This window comes from Mus caroli, chromosome 2, assembly GCF_900094665.2.
Source record: "Mus caroli chromosome 2, CAROLI_EIJ_v1.1, whole genome shotgun sequence".
In the NCBI taxonomy this organism is placed as follows: domain Eukaryota; kingdom Metazoa; phylum Chordata; class Mammalia; order Rodentia; family Muridae; genus Mus; species Mus caroli.
In genome coordinates, this window is record NC_034571.1 from 116,866,263 (window position 1) to 116,882,370 (window position 16,108).

Genomic DNA, 16,108 nt, shown 5'->3' on the forward strand with positions numbered 1-16,108 from the left:
AATGTCTCAAGTGCAGATCTGTTGCCCCAAACTGAAAATCTCAGACAATGATCAACACTGATCATTTAAATGTGGGCTTTAAAGAGATCATTGAACACAATAAAATCTGCATATGAGAACACTTACTGTGCTTCCAATTATGGTATAAATAGTGCATAAAGCTTTAAATTTTCATCAAATTATTGTTTCATTGACATGCAAATTAACTGCCGACATCTAAGTTGTGTGCCATGTGATGAGTCCTAATTGGCAAGGAACCTGAGAGGATTATTTATAGACCACACTGCCACACAGTGCAGGCATAGACCCTCAGCATGCAGGTGTATTCAGCTGGGTGTTTAAACACTCATCCCATTTGGGTAAAGAGTTTGTCTTCAGATTATTCCCAAAAGGACTGGAAATTAGTTAAGTATCCCTCACCAACTTGTTCAGGCATGAATAATTTGTGGGGTAGTGGATTTGAACTCAAGGGTTTAGAAATATCATTTTTATCCTGAGCACGTAAAATAAAGTTTGCAAGAGAAAAGTAAGTGATGAAGTTGAACATTTATTAAGTGAATTAATTTTGAAGAGTAGCTACTTCTAAAGATGTAAGTGGAAATTCTATTCTATGTTCTAATGACACTTGAGGTCCCCTTATACACTGTGTCTGAGAATGCCACGAAAGAATTATTGTGTATACTAAATTATTAGGTTCTACTGTAGGTTTTCTTTACTTCATGTATGTGTCCACTGAAAGGTATCATGAACCCATGGAAAGGGGAAGATGTGTTTCATTTGTTCTGCCTGTTCTTGTTCAGATGCTCAGCATCTTGGCCTGAGCTCATGAGGTTGCCCAGATGTCTGGTAATTTCTGCCTATAAAAAATGCAACTTCCTAGAGACCATCATTATGTACTAACTTTAACTTTTATTATTATTATTATTATTATTGTAACCCACCAAGAATGTCCAGCTTTGCCTGCCAGATTGGTCAAATAACAATAAAAGATTTAAACATGTGGCAATAAAATAAATAAAATAAAATGATAACTTCTATTTGAAGGAATCTTGATAGTCAGATTGAACTTGGCATGAGTGTGTATGTGTGTGTAAATGAGGGAGGGCAAAGTGAGAATATTTTAGTCATAGTGGTATTAGAAATGTATAGACATTCTAAAATGTCCCTGGAAACATGATGTTTCTCTTAGTTATTGTGGCCATTTTAAAGCTAAATATGCAATCTAACTGCTGCAAACAAGCAACATGTGGAAGGTGCTTCATTTCCAGACCCCTCACTAACACGAACTGTTCTACACCTTGTTAGTGATCACTCACAGTGGCTTCAGTAGTAATAAGACTGTACTGAGAATTCTATCAAGGTGACTTTGATCTTTTTAATGATGAAGGTTTAAAATGAAAAAGTATCTGGTAAATAGAAATACATTAAGTTTCATTAACTTGAAGTAGAACTTGCTGTGTACAAGATATTGATAAACAGAAATGAGTATTACGAAAAAGGGGGAAAGTCCACTGCCTAAAGCAATGTAGGGAGTAGGAACTGAACGTGGATGAGTAAATGAGCAAAAGAATGATGCAGACTAGCTCAGGTTTTGTGGGCATGTCTGGAGGACATGCTTGTCAGTTTGGGTGCTTAGGAGGAGGGAAGATAACAGCAAATTGTAGAGGAGTAACAGCGAAAAGTAGTAGCTGGACTACAGATACTGTAGAGCTGTTGAGATGAAGGCAGAAATCCTAAGCAAGAGAGGAAAATGCCAGAACTCTGCCAGGAAGTACAGTGGCCATCATCATGGACCAAAGATTTGGAACTTTGGTCCTAATAAAAATCTGACTTCTTATATTGCTAACACCTGTGCAACTGACCATGCCGGAGGAATGGATAATCACGGCCTTAAATGGTTACTGGTTTCAGGTAATCTGACTGGTTTCAGGTAATCTGACTGTATCCTTAGCTGCATTCATTATCCTAGAAAACAACAGGACAATTTGACTTCTAGAACACTCCTCTGGTTATACCTCACTCTCAGATGAAGGTCTATCTTCTTTCCACTGTGAATATGAAAACCATCAGAAAACAGCCTTCATAAACACCTACTGCTCCATCTATCCATCAACCAGCATTGGCTGTCAACTAATCTGCATTTCTTGTAGGTTCTCTTGCAAAGCAGTGACAAATGTTCCATGGTTATACTGAAATGCAATGCAAAAATAAGTAACTAATTTATTAATGAATGACTTTCAAATTTCATGTTTATTTGCTTAGCCTAAGGAAACAATCATGATTTCAATAAAAATATTTATATGAACAAAATTAGTAAGATGAGTGCAAAATTAGAAACAGTGCCTACCCAAAGAGAGAAGGAAACGTAAAAAGAATAACAATATGAAGATGAGATTATAGCATGTTCTTATGACAGAATTTTTGTGGGGCAGGCATTGAACCCATTGTCTTGCCCATGCTAGGCAAGCAATCAACTACTAAGCTCTAGCTAGCCAGCCCCTGGTAGAAGATTAAGCAGTCCTTATAGTCATTTTTTAATGAAATGAAAATAAAATGATGATGTGATAGAAGACGCAAAATCTCACTAATGTAGGATAAAATGTTGCATGTGTACAAATACAGGATCAAAAGAATGTATGGTATTAAAAGGGTGTACCATTGAACACCAAAAGGATAATATATACAGCAAACCCTTTAAAAATTATGCCCAGGTTAAAGAAAAAGTGGTGAGAGGTTCTGGTGGAAAGCCATCTCTGCAGTATGGCTAAACTGTCTCCAAAAGCCCCATCCCCACCCAGCATTCCTTGGCCCATGATATCCCTTCTACCAACAGGTCCTTGTCGGATTTCAGTACAGACATATAATAAACCCACTTAATTCTCCATCTCTCCACTGTCCTTCTGGGCATCAGTTCTGGGATGAATGTTGTCCTGCCTTCTTATAGGCTTTCTTCCCACTCTTGCTTATGCACAATCATCTGAGAGGTTATGATTGTGCACTTTGATCCATGGGCCCTAGGATTGTGCTGAGTCCTAGCATTTTCATTTCCAATCTGGGGTGGGGGCATTCATTGCTTCTCTTCTGTGTTTCGATCTGCAAAATTGAAGATGTCGAGAGATATCTTCTGAAGTTGTCCAAAAAAAAAAAAAAAAAAAAAAAAAAAAAAAACAAGTGATGATCTGAAATAATGCAAGGACTATTATTCCATAGCTATTTGTCAAGACCTGTCCCTTCAAACCCATTTGGAAATGTCTTCTTGCATTTTGAGGGTGTCTGTATGACCATATTCATCAACTTTATCCTGCTACTCATGATTTCCTTGTGATTCCCACAAAAATTAAATCCTGTGCTGCCACAGACCCCTGGCTACTGCTGTTCTGTAAGTCCTTCCTTGACTTTGCTCTCCACAGACTCCTGCCATTCTTTTATCATTCATTTCTTTCATAAACTCCACTTCAGCCTTCAGCCTTGTCTCTCAGTTGATGCTTCTTTGTATCAGATGACTAAAATTCAAATCCTGTCATACAAGGTCAATGTCTACCATCTGGTATTTTAGGTGGTGGTGGTGGCGGTAGTGGTGTGTGTGTGTGTGTGTGTGTGTGTGTGTTCCTAATATCTAACATAGAGACTAAGCATATGTTAATAACTAAGTATATATGGCTGGGTGGGTAAGTGAGACAGAAGGAAGAAGGATGCCTAGTATATTTCTAGAGCTTTATTAATATTTTCAAGCTCTGAGAAGAGAGAGAAATTTGATAATAATATTTATTTTTATTTTAGTTTTGGTATGTAGGTCATTAAAGTGCTTCTCAAAATACAGGTGGTGCATTTTTGAAAGAGGAAGAGAATTTGGTGGAAGATATCCAGTGAATAAGAATATTCTAGATTGAAAAATGCTTCCAGGAGGGAGCTGAGGGGTAACTGTCCAGGCATTCAAGAGAAATATCAGACCAACAAAGAGCCCAGATAGAAATACTACAGAAGGATAATTTTAAAATAAGTTCTATAGAATTTTACTGCTTCACATTAGATAATGTTACTTTGTGTACACAATACCCAGATGAGTAGATAAAACCAGCTTTAGTTATTGGGTATCATAAAATAAAAACATAGCTATATTCTTCCTTGGACTCAGCTGTTTTTTTTTTTTTAATGGAAGTCATTCAAACATGGATACGAATATTGTGACTGTGTCTCTCTACAAATGGACTGTTTTTCTATCAAGGAACAGTACATGTGGGAAAATATTTTTTCTTCATTGTTTCTGATCATAAAGTTGTGACAATGCAGTTTTATGGAAGGCAGCGCTCTTTTGGTCTTGCCAGGAGGTGTCACTACAGCTCTCTCAGACTAACAGCACATCCAGTAGGGACCAATTGGTACTCACCTGCATCTTCTCAGAGGTCCAGTGTTCTCTCTGCTGGGTTACCCGAAGGAAATGCAATAGGACAGTAGAATTATTTCCAGAATCCTATTTCTCCAAACAATTATTTTTAGGTTGTGAATTAGTTGAAACTAAAAACCCAAACCAAAACAAACTTCTTTACTATTTTGGAAGTAAGTGCTATACTTTCTTTTGAGTAATTATCAAACATTGTGAAAAGAAAGAGCAAGAAGCAGAGGAAGGGAAATAGGTGGGTGTAGACTTCTGAAAGAAGTGATAGCCTGGGCCCACAGTGATAGCCCAGGGTGACAGCTTGCCCTGGAGCATCTCCTGACTCAGTGTTTTCTCTCTTGCCTGACTTGGCAGTTGAGTAATTGGTATTCTATGTCCTGCCTCTTTTTCCTATTTGGATAAGTCTAATTTTCAAAAAGCTTATATTGAGAGTTATATACCATCTTTACTTGTTGATTAGTATAATTTCAGTCTCCTCCACAATGTGATAAATGGGATAATTACTGTATTTTCCTATGTAAGAAAAAATGGACATTGGAAAAATATTGTACACAGCACCCATGTGTACATCATGCTTTTATGGGGATTGGGGATTTGACCCATCGGATTTCAACAGCTGCTAAAGAATTGTTCCCCTACAGGAGATGTTCTTTCTGTCTTTTTCTCTGTGTGATTCTGACTGAAATGGAGCTCCACATAGTACCCAGTGCTCACTTTGTGTGAACAACACACCTTGAGGGTGTGGCTTTCTCTTTCCTTGTATGTAGTGCTTCGTGCAGAGTCTAGACATTTTGAAAAGTGACCTGATATTTCTGTTTCTAAAATGACACATAAGACCCACAACAGTGACCAACAAAGTGGGTGGACAAGACAAAAGGTGTGCTCAAGGGTGAGCCTCCCCAGCCTTGAGTCTGTAAAGAAGGAAAGACTATGGCGCACTTGGCTTCACCTAGTGCCGCTGCCTCCACGTGGTCCACTAATCAATGAGCCATGGGACAGAAAGGCTCAGCTTTCTTGTCAAGTAGTAAAACAGAATGAGGGGCTTAGCTCAGCCCGAAGGGTCTCTGACTGTTGGGAACAGACTGGCGTTCGTGGAGCTGTGTTTCCTGTCGCCCTCCAGGTGGCAGCCTGGCCCCGCTGTTAGACATGCTCTGGTTTCGACCATTTTTAACATTGCCAGACTCAGGACTGTTTCTCAGCACATTTAATTCCCTGGGAATGATGAACTGAGCTTCAGCTCACTGCACCCTAGGGTGATTGAGCCTGCAGTATTTAGGAATCTGCAGAGACTTTCTGGGCTGTCATTTGATAGAAAAAGGCTGCCATATTTTAGATATTTTGTCCCCTTTAGAGCTGTCCTGGCAGACTGTATATGCCCAGAAGCAATCTATAGTAGAACACTTTAAAAGCATATATATACTTTCTCTTAAAATATGGGGAAATTAAACAAGCTTAAAATGTATTCCATCATTTGATCTTCTATCTATTTCATGGCTTTGTTCTACTTTGGTTCTGAGATAATATTTCTTTCCACCTGACTTAAAGCAAATCCTCTCTAGAAGGTAGCTTATGTTAATTGACTGAGTATTTTGAAAGAATGCAGGCAGAGCTATGTGGAATGTCTTAATTTAAATGAAGCTGTAAGCCTTTTCATATTGTAAGCAGAGGTATTTAAAAGTAAGATGATTAGAAACTGCTGAAGTTGCACACAATTCAAGAGAATGTGAAAGACGTTAGAATGAGCGGCTGGCACAGGGCTGCAGTGTCCGTGTATTCTAAATATACATGTAATATCAATTATGGAAGAAAACCAACAAAGGATCTTAGGCTTGTCAGCTTGCATTTGTGTGGCTGCTTCTTTTCATGAGAATTTTTAGTAACTGGGAAAAGTGCCAGATACTAAATGCTGGAAAACGACACATGAATAGGATATAGTAGATCTTAGCACTGTTGAGGGAAAAAAAAAAGAGTCACTTACGAGTTTAGAAAGCTTTTCTCTGTCAGTGTGGCCAAATTTACGCTTTGATTTGCAGTGGTTTAGACTTACAAGTCACCTGTGGTTGGCTTTGGGCCATGGTTAGTAGCATCTTCAACGGAATCTTCTAGGTATCTTCTGAGAACCATTGTTCTCTACCCCTGTGAGATTTGATCCCCTGTCATAAAACATTCTCTCAAGGCAGCTTGTGAGGGTATATAAGCTTGTCTTCTATACAGAACCTTAGATTCTAGATGTGGAAAAAAACCTAGCTTTACTGACTCACCATTAGCCGACAGTGAATTTGGTCTCTGAAAGCTGATAGTGTAGTGAACCATTAGGAGAATGGCAGGGATGGGCCACTCCACATCTCTTTTCAAGTTAGGTTGTAGCCATTGAGTGGTCTGTTAATCTATCTTACTTTTTGTGAATTTTTAATTTAAGTATTATAATTTTGTCTTGTCATTTTGTGACATCTTAGGGCAGGATGTGAACTTGGGGAGGAGGTGATTAGTTGACTGAAATAAGTCCAAGCCAATAAGTTGGTCATAGCCTCCGGTTTAAGGACTCCAACAAAATCAGCAAGGCAAGGCTACTTCGCAGCAAGCCCAAAGTCTTCTTTGATGGTGCATGCATTCCTAGAAGGACTTCACCAGCCTACCAGTTTTTATTTACTTATGGCTGTAAATATCAATTTATCAGAAAATATTTGATCTCTTGATGGAAAGAAAAGAAATTTCTAAATCTATTTAACCTGAGAAGAAACCGAAGAAACAAGACTAGAGGATAGACAGGAGGGTGGTGATCCTTTCCAGTTGGTAGAGTGAACAAGATGAGACAGAGAACTGGAAAGCCATATTTTTCCAGGATCCATAAGTCATTGTGCCAGAAAAAAAGCAAGCTTGGTGTCACAAAAACAGGAGGTTCCTATCCTTGAACTTTGATAAAGGATAGGGGTGGGTTCTAAGGACCATGTCTTCTGGATTATCTTCGGGGAAACTGAAGAGTTTTGGGAGAAGCTGCAGTGTGAACTAAACAAGAATAGAACTGTAGGAATAGCCTAGTATATTAATCAATAAATCCCCAAGAAGGATCCAGAAGTTATGTCCCAATGGGAGCATGTAGTGATTTTGTAGTGACTAAGATCTAAATGAAAGAGCTATCTGTTATAGGATGGAGTTTTGAGGATTCCTAATAATAGTTGTGGCTATTGATACCAGTGAAGGGCACCAGCAGGTCCTTCCATAACTCTTGATGAGACATTCGCATGACAGTAGTCACAGTCATGATATCTAGTAGGCTCTCAATGGCTTACCTGCATCATTTTATCCGTTACCATTCTGAATTGTATCTGACTGACATGCATGCTTCTCTGTTCATGCTGTAACACACCCATTGCTACATATTTTGAATTTTATTCCAAATTCATTGTGTGGGAACAAGTGTTTCCTATTCTTCTGTAAGGAAACTGGGAGCAGTCCAAGTTCACCACCATGCATTGGGCTGCCTGCCATCCACTGCCACAGCTATAAGTCAGAATTTAGCTTGCTGAAGAAAAGACGACATGTGAAACTGTGCATGTACCATGGAAAGACAATTTCCTCCAGGAAATGTCCTTATAAACAGTCTTGCTAAAGGCTTAGCTTTCAATATGGACAATATTTAATTGAGAGAGACTGCTTAAACTAGCAAAAACAATAAGCTAGCATGTCTCAGTAAGGTGAGAGAAATAAACCCTCCGAGTGTTATGTTGCCTGTGGTAAACATAAACATCTGTATCGAGCCATTTAAAATTAAATTAAAAGTAATAAAGTACAGATCTGGTCTTCTTCCTGATCTTGTTCTTCTATAATGACAGCCCAGTTGCAGGGGACAGTGGTTTCTCGTCTTTCTTCTTTGCCAACTCTTCCTTAAAGACTCTTCTGTCAATGGCACAGTTCAAGCAGGGACATGGATTCATTCTGACAATAGGGTGAAATGCTTTTGTTTCGTTTTGTTTCTATGGTTATGGTGAGGATGGAACATATTAATAAATTTCTAAGCTAGGAATGTCAATCCAGTTTCTTCTAAATCCAGGGTCCCACATTTTAATCCGAGTTAATTGTCATCAATATTTGGCAACCTGTTGGTAAGTGATGATCTACAAACACATTTAGGGGCATCAGCAAGGACAGCTTGTATGGGTCTGCTTTTTCATTGCTTTCAGAGCCTACATGGAGAGGTTTCAGTGAGTGGACTTGGAAGTCCTTCACTGCAAAGGGACTTGCTTTAAAAGAATCACTCTTAGGACTGAAATGTAAAAGATGGACAGACACAAAGACTCGGAGGTGATTCCACCACTGCTTCTGTCCACTAGCAGATATCCCCACTGGAGGCCATCTTCCCAGGTCTTTAGTAGTTGTCATCTGGGAGTCCAATTGTTCGTTTGTGTTTAATTTCTAGTCCCTTTATTTGAAATCTTTTCACAGAATATTTGAGTGAGAAAATATGTTAGGATAGGTAAAAGGATCTATTGGCTAATGAGGAGGATTATATTAGGGTGGAGAAGAAAGTTATGAAAACAGGTGGTGTCAGGTACTCCTATTCCCAACCATGGACAGCACCATCTGGGCTGAACAGCTCCTGGAACCAACTAAGCCTTTCCCTGCAAGGTGCTCATTGACAATCTGAGGAAGAATGGATTTGAGGAGATAAGAATAGTTAGCAACTCTCACCTGTGCCTTGGAGAGAGAGAGAGAGAGAGAGAGAGAGAGAGAGAGAGAGAGAGAGAGAGAGAGAGAGAGCACATGTATAGAGCACCCCCCCTCAAAAAAAACCTATGTTGAAACTCTAGTCCAATATTTGGAATATGATGATTTTACAGCAACAGTGCATTTGAGGAAGTGATTCACTTAAATTGAAACTTACTTGCTACCTAAAAGAAGATAAATCAGAAAGACAGACAGACAGACATGTGCACATACAGAGGAAAGAACATGCCCAGTGACACAATGAGAACACGAGTATTGGAAGGTAAGAGGAGAGACCTCAGGATGAACCAAGCGCTGGCACCTTGACCTTGGATGGTTGCTCCCCAGAACTTAGACCTGTGTTACTTCAGCTGTCCCATGTTTTTATCATGGCAGCCATGGCACAAAATCACAGAGCAGAGCAACTGTATTTCAAATTAGTTAACCATGTAGGAGCACATGTGTAGCTGTAAGAAGTGAGCTTTGGAAGTGTGAGGCAACATTTTCAAAGTCACTGATGTTTTAACTCCTGCAGAATTCCTCAGCACTGACTACCATACCTGAAATGAAGCATGTCCTCCTTAATTATCAGTTAATAAGTATCAACATTAAGATGTTAAAAAATAAAAATTAATATTAAAATACAGTCCCCATAAAGAGTTAGAAATACATTTTCTTCTCTGTCTGCACCCATATTCATCTCTGCCTGAGAAAACACTCTTCAAATATGCCTCTTCAGTCAACGTGCACTGAACTAAGATCTACCCTCGAATGTCTTTTTAGATGTAGCATGTAAGGCTTACTACAGGGCATTTTTTTATGGAAGCAGAGATATCTAACCTGGGATATCTAATAATGAAAGTGGGTACCACACTGAATTCTTACTGCAGGTCCTGTATGTGGCCCACTAGTTTATGGTCTGGTTGGTTCTCATGTTAAGTTACTATCATCAATCGCATTAGACAGGTGGAGGCACAGGCTTTGAGAGCTCAGTATTATGAGCAGCTTTCAGCAGCTTAATGAGGAATTGTGCTTACCGTCAGGGTTCATGGCCTTCATTCCTTGATTGTGATACCCTTCTGAAAAGGAATAAAGCATTCTGGCACCCTGGAATCAAGATTTCTCAAGGAAGGGACATGAGAATGTTAGATATGGCTGTACATTGATGGGAGACATGGAAGAGTAAGCCAGAGTATGGTGTTCTGCTCCAGGTTCCCAACACTGCTAGATTGAATATCTGCTAGATTGATTTTATTGCATTACTGAGAGGAATTGTGACTTTTGCACAAAGTATATTGAGAATATAACGTCTTCGGGGGGGATATCACTAATCTGTTGAACAAATTTAAGTGGTTCTTAGGAAGAACTTATAAGCTTTTCTATGGCTGCAATTAATGCCTTTTATAAAACTGAGGTACCTGTAGAAGTAATATGTTTACTAAAATCATAAAATATACCAGAGTAACTCAAGTGCTCTTCTCAACTCCCATCTTCATGTCTCACCCAACACTCAGTACTTGCTTTTCTACTCTAATGACTAAAAACATTAACTATTCCATATTCCATGGGGCTTCCAATTCTGGAGTAAAGTCACTAGAAATTTCAGCCTGGTACACACACTCTTTCCTATGCCATCCCACTCATGCTGATATATTGAGATTGAGTAAAAAGTGTGGTGTGGGCTTTAATCACTCTGTGAGCATCCTGGGATACATTGTACACTACATATATGCATAAGAAGAAAAGTATTTTCTCATATTAACTTGGGATTCTACATCAAATTTCATTACAAAGTATATATCATTTTGAAAAAGTATCCTGCACAGTAAGATGATTTCACAGTTGTTCCTATTCTGGCGCTTTGTGATTTTCTGAGAAGGCATGTGCAGAAAGAGGAAGCTATAGGAGAAAGATGTGAGCAGTACGCAAGGTGTTCTGTGTCTTCACAGGGCTAAGGGGAGACATGCTTGCCTTGTCTTGTGTGTCTACTTAGGAGAATACTTGAGTGGTTTGCATTTTGAAATATTCGGTCTTTTTAATTTACTTCCAAATAATTTGTCTCGACATTATGCTGCTTTGTCTGTGGAGAACAATACTTACACAAGTGTTTCCTAAAGGAAAGTGAATGAACATTGTATTCTACAAACAGACTTTTCAAATAAAAACCATTAAGGATGAATGGCATGAATTACTGAACTCTCTACCATATGTCAGAGTAGGGCTGTTAGACCAAGCTCATTTACACAATTCATAGACTTTAATTTACCTAAGAAATAGAGGGATAATGCTTTTAAAACAATAAAAATAGGACCATAGTAAATATAAAAGACATTAATGATCTGTCTGTTGACCCTGGGTTTTCTGTTTTCTATTGAATTGTCTACTAAGAATCATTACAAAAGGATTGTATTAATAATGCAAACATTATTCAAAATTAACAGAAGTTTTGTGCTATCAATTTCTGAGGTAGATGGTATTGAGAATGGGAAAATTTGTACCATCATTTTACTTCTACTGGAAAAGAATGGAGCCAGAGAATTTATGAAATCAAACTGTATAAATTCCAGTCTGTATCCACCATGGTACAAATATGTTTCAGTGATATTTTCCCCAGACAAGATTCTTCATCTTATTTGCTCATGAGAGCAAAGAGTGATCAATGGTTATGTGATTAAGTCCCTAAGTGATTTTTAAAGTACTTTTTCAAAAAAAAATATTGTAAACCCCATTTCTTTGCTTCCATATTCTTTATCTACCTGTTTGACCTACCATGTTGTACTGACTAGTTTTGTATCAACTTGACACAGCTGGAGTTATCACAGAGAAAGGAGCTTCAGTTGGGAAATGCCTCCACGAGATCCAGCTGTAAGGCATTTCCTCAATTAGTGATCAAGGGGGGGAGATCCCCTTGTGGGTGGTGCCATCTCTGTGCTGGTAGTCTTGGTTCTATAAGAGATTAGGCTGAGCAAGCCAGGGGAGGCAAGCCAGTAAAGAACATCCCTCCATGGCCTCTGCATCAGCTCCTGCTTCCTAACCTGCTTGAGTTCCAATCCTGACTTTCTTTGGTAATAACAGCAGTGTGGAAAATGTAAGCTGAATAAACTCTTTCCTCCCCAACTTGCTTCTTGGTCATGATGTTTTGTCCCTGGCTAAGACACATGTGCTGTTCCAAGTAAAATACTTAGTGTATTTTAAAAGTTCTTGGGTAAGTTCAATTGTTTATGGACACTATGGGACTCCACAGATTTCTACTCTATTAATTTAAAGGACTGAAGTTGATGCAAACTAGTGCTGTGTGTCAGCAATTTTGCTGACAGTCTATGTTGAAAAGGAAGCGTTCACTGAGTAGATGAGACATAAAATATCTAGAGCTAGAGACTCCAGCAAGAGCTGTGAGCTGTTCACAGCAAACATGCCCTGGGGGAGATGGCATTTGAAAAGACCTCGGGAAGCAAGAGTGACACATCACAAAAGGTCACTTTCCATGTTTGTATCTTTTGAGGTCATTTATGAGGAACCTTTGCTTTAGATCTCAGTAATGTTCAACTCTGACTAATCCACAACTGATGGGCTTGAGATATTCATGAGCAGTTAAGGCAACAACAGAGAAAAATGACATAACTCTCTGGGCACTCTTGTTTTCTCTCACTAGAGGCCATTTTGCCTTATGTGAAGAACCACTGATTAGTCACAGTAAAAATGTATGGCTAAAGGTTATTGTTCACAACAAAATTGAATGTGTATCATTTTAACAACACGCCACTGTCAACCACTGTAGAAATGGTGACTGTTTAGTAGTGGCAATTTTTATGACCTGGTCAGTTTTGATTTGGGTTGAATCAACACATTTGACACATATTTGACTGTGCTTAAATATTTTTCTAGAGTGCCTGATACACCTGCCTGGATGTTTTCCTTGAATGGCATCCAATAACCTGCACAGACGGTACTATAGGACACATTGTAGACAGGGTTGCCTCTCTCTCCAGAGTTGGAGAGCATACTAAAATACTGAATCAAAGGGCATTTAAAGGACACCCAGACATAATTCCCAATTGTAATGTACCAGTTTAGGGACCTTGATCACATTATTTAAATTCTCTGGAAAAAAAAGAGGTTAAAAGGAAGTTGTGTGAAATTAAATGATGCAGAAATCATCTACTATAGAGTCAGCTGTGTCTGAAATCCTCCAATGAATGCTTGCTATTGCTTTGAGGCAGAGACTTTGGAAACATAGCTAGACTTTTGGAGAATGGGTTTGTGTGATTCAGTTGAAAGCATTTAAAAGCAAGGGATGCTTGTGTAGGGTCAGGTGTGAAGATGAACACGGCTCAGGAAACCACCAGTTGATTAGGCATTCTCTATGAATGCCAATGGAGGTCCAATGACAAAGAATGCCCACGGGAGAAGGAAAAGACACAAATTAGGAAGTTGGAAGTAAAAAACACAACAAAACAAACAAAAACAACAACAACACAAATAAAAAGTAACTTCTACCTGATTACAGTTTCCCTCTCCTCAATTTTTCAAAACTTTTACTTCTGAAATAATTTAAGTTGGAACCTTAAACTTGTGGTGATTTGAATGGTCATGCCCCCTATAGGCTATGGTAGTTTGAATGGTCATGTCCCTGTAGGGTATGATGGTTTGAATAGTCACGTACCCCATAGGCTATGGTGTTTGAATGGGTATGTCCCCCATGGGCTGTGGTTGTTTGAATGGTCATATCCCTATAGGTTATGGTGGTTTGGCTCCTATAGACTATAGTGTTTTCAATGACTATGCCCTCCATAATCCCAGATTTTTGAATGCTTGGTCCCCAGTTGGCGGCACTATTTGGATGGGTTTAAGAGATGTGACCTTCCTGGGGGAAAATATGTCACTGGGGGCAGGCTTTGGTAATTTCTCAGTGCTCTCTCTGCTTCTTGTTTATGGATCAAGAGTTGAACTTTCTGCTGGCTATTCCAGCCATGGAGCCTGCTGCCAAGCCTGCTGCTTCTTCTCCATAACAGAATTTTCTCTTGAAATTAGAAGCTTAAATAAGCTCCCTTTTCTGTAAATTTAATTGGTCTTCATGTTTTATTACACAATAGGAAACTAATGCAGAAATTGCTTGTTCATTCGTAGTTTGGATTATATACCAGTTTTGCCGCATGGTCACTAGTTCACGGCTGGCCTGGCCATAATCTCTGAAACCAATCCAGACAAAATAAATGAATACCAATAACCAGGATTGGTTTTCATAAAAAAACAGTTCTGATAATTATAGATACCCACTATATTTTGTTGAAAGTATGCTATTAAAGAAAAATAGTGCATGGCCTAATGTTTCCTGTGTCTATAGGCTTCTTGGGCCATGCTGTGACCATAGGTATGCTTCTGTGATTTTTCCTCCTTGAGAAAGCTACCTCCCAAAACAAAATAACCCATTTACAGATGGAGCCTAACTATTCATCGGTGCAGAGTTATACATGATGAAGTATTCACAGTGAATAAGCAGGGGTAAAACAATGCATGAGTGAATCCTTAGAGCAAACCCAGAAATGTTCTGAGTAGGATCAAAAGAAATATTGTTGAGAGTCATTTGTTAAACATATCTGTGCCACCACAACAAGTTCTTTAAGTGCATAAAAATAAATACCATATAACAAAATAATGAGTTTTATAATAGTGATATGTGTGTACTTTGGTGGGAACATTGTCAGTACAAGTCCATTCAGAAGTAAGACAGCCATCTGTAGCAAACCTCACAGCCTTTTCACATACACTGCCTTGCAGTTCTTTGTTCACGGGAATGTTTCAGTAAACTAAAACAAGATAAAGACATTTTATCACAATGAATACTAATAGAAGTTAGAGACAAATTAAAAATCTAACAAGGTAGTGATTTTATAGATTATGGCATGTCAATATATCTTAATATAGTGAGCCATTCAAATAATTACATAGAGAAAATAAGTTGTGTTTGTATTATGAGACAATGTAATTGGAAATAGTGAAATATGAAATCTAATACATGAGTTGGGGAGACAGTTCAGTCAGTAAAACGCTTACTTCATGAGCAGAAGGATTTAAATTCAATGGCTTGAACCAACATGAAAGTGCTGGGTATGGTGATGCATGACTGTGCCCTTAGCAGAGTCTGGGGGAATCTCTGGGGCTGGAAGACAGCTACACTAGTCTGTTTGCTGAGCTTGAGGGCAATGAGAGGTCCTGTCTCAAAGGAGTCGGATTCTGTTCCTAAAGGTGACACAGGAGAGTGACCTCTGGTTTCCACATGGATGGGCATCCATGGGCAAACACCTGTACACACATGCTCCTACACATGTTCAAAATGCATGGGCACATTTATATGTATAAAATTGTACATCAGTATAAATAAATATGTTATGTACTTTTTATGTAAAACTATTATGATAAATTTAAAAGTCACATCAGGATAATTGATTTTTATATTTTAACATCTATTCATTTTATATTATATTTTATTTCACTTCTAAAGTTATCTTAATTTAATAGCATAAAAGGATAAGCTAAACATGATTGTGTCATTTTTTGGTAGTCTAGTATTTTATAGGCCTTGGGAATAACAGTTTCTTTCAACATCCCTAGAATATATGGACTACAAGCATAAATATGCATAGTAGTGTCCTCAAGTCATGTACCATGAACAATATTAAAAACTCAATTTATAAAACTTTTAGCATATATTAATACAACTTTTCTGAAAATAAAAGCAAACAGAACTATTTTGGACCTGATCGTTCTGTAGATTGATCTAGGAGATAACTCTTGCTCATAGTTACTAAACTGGTGTTAGTGAAAAGCTCTCTAGCCTTGTGGGGAGCGTCAGGGCATGGATCTCCTTTAGGTTAGGCCCTGGGTCTCACAGTCGAAGAACTGAGCTGGGCCTGTGTCTTAGTCAGGGTTTCTATTCCTGCACAAACATCATGACCAAGAAGCAAGTTGGGGAGGAAAGGGTTTATTCGGCTTACACTTCCATACTGC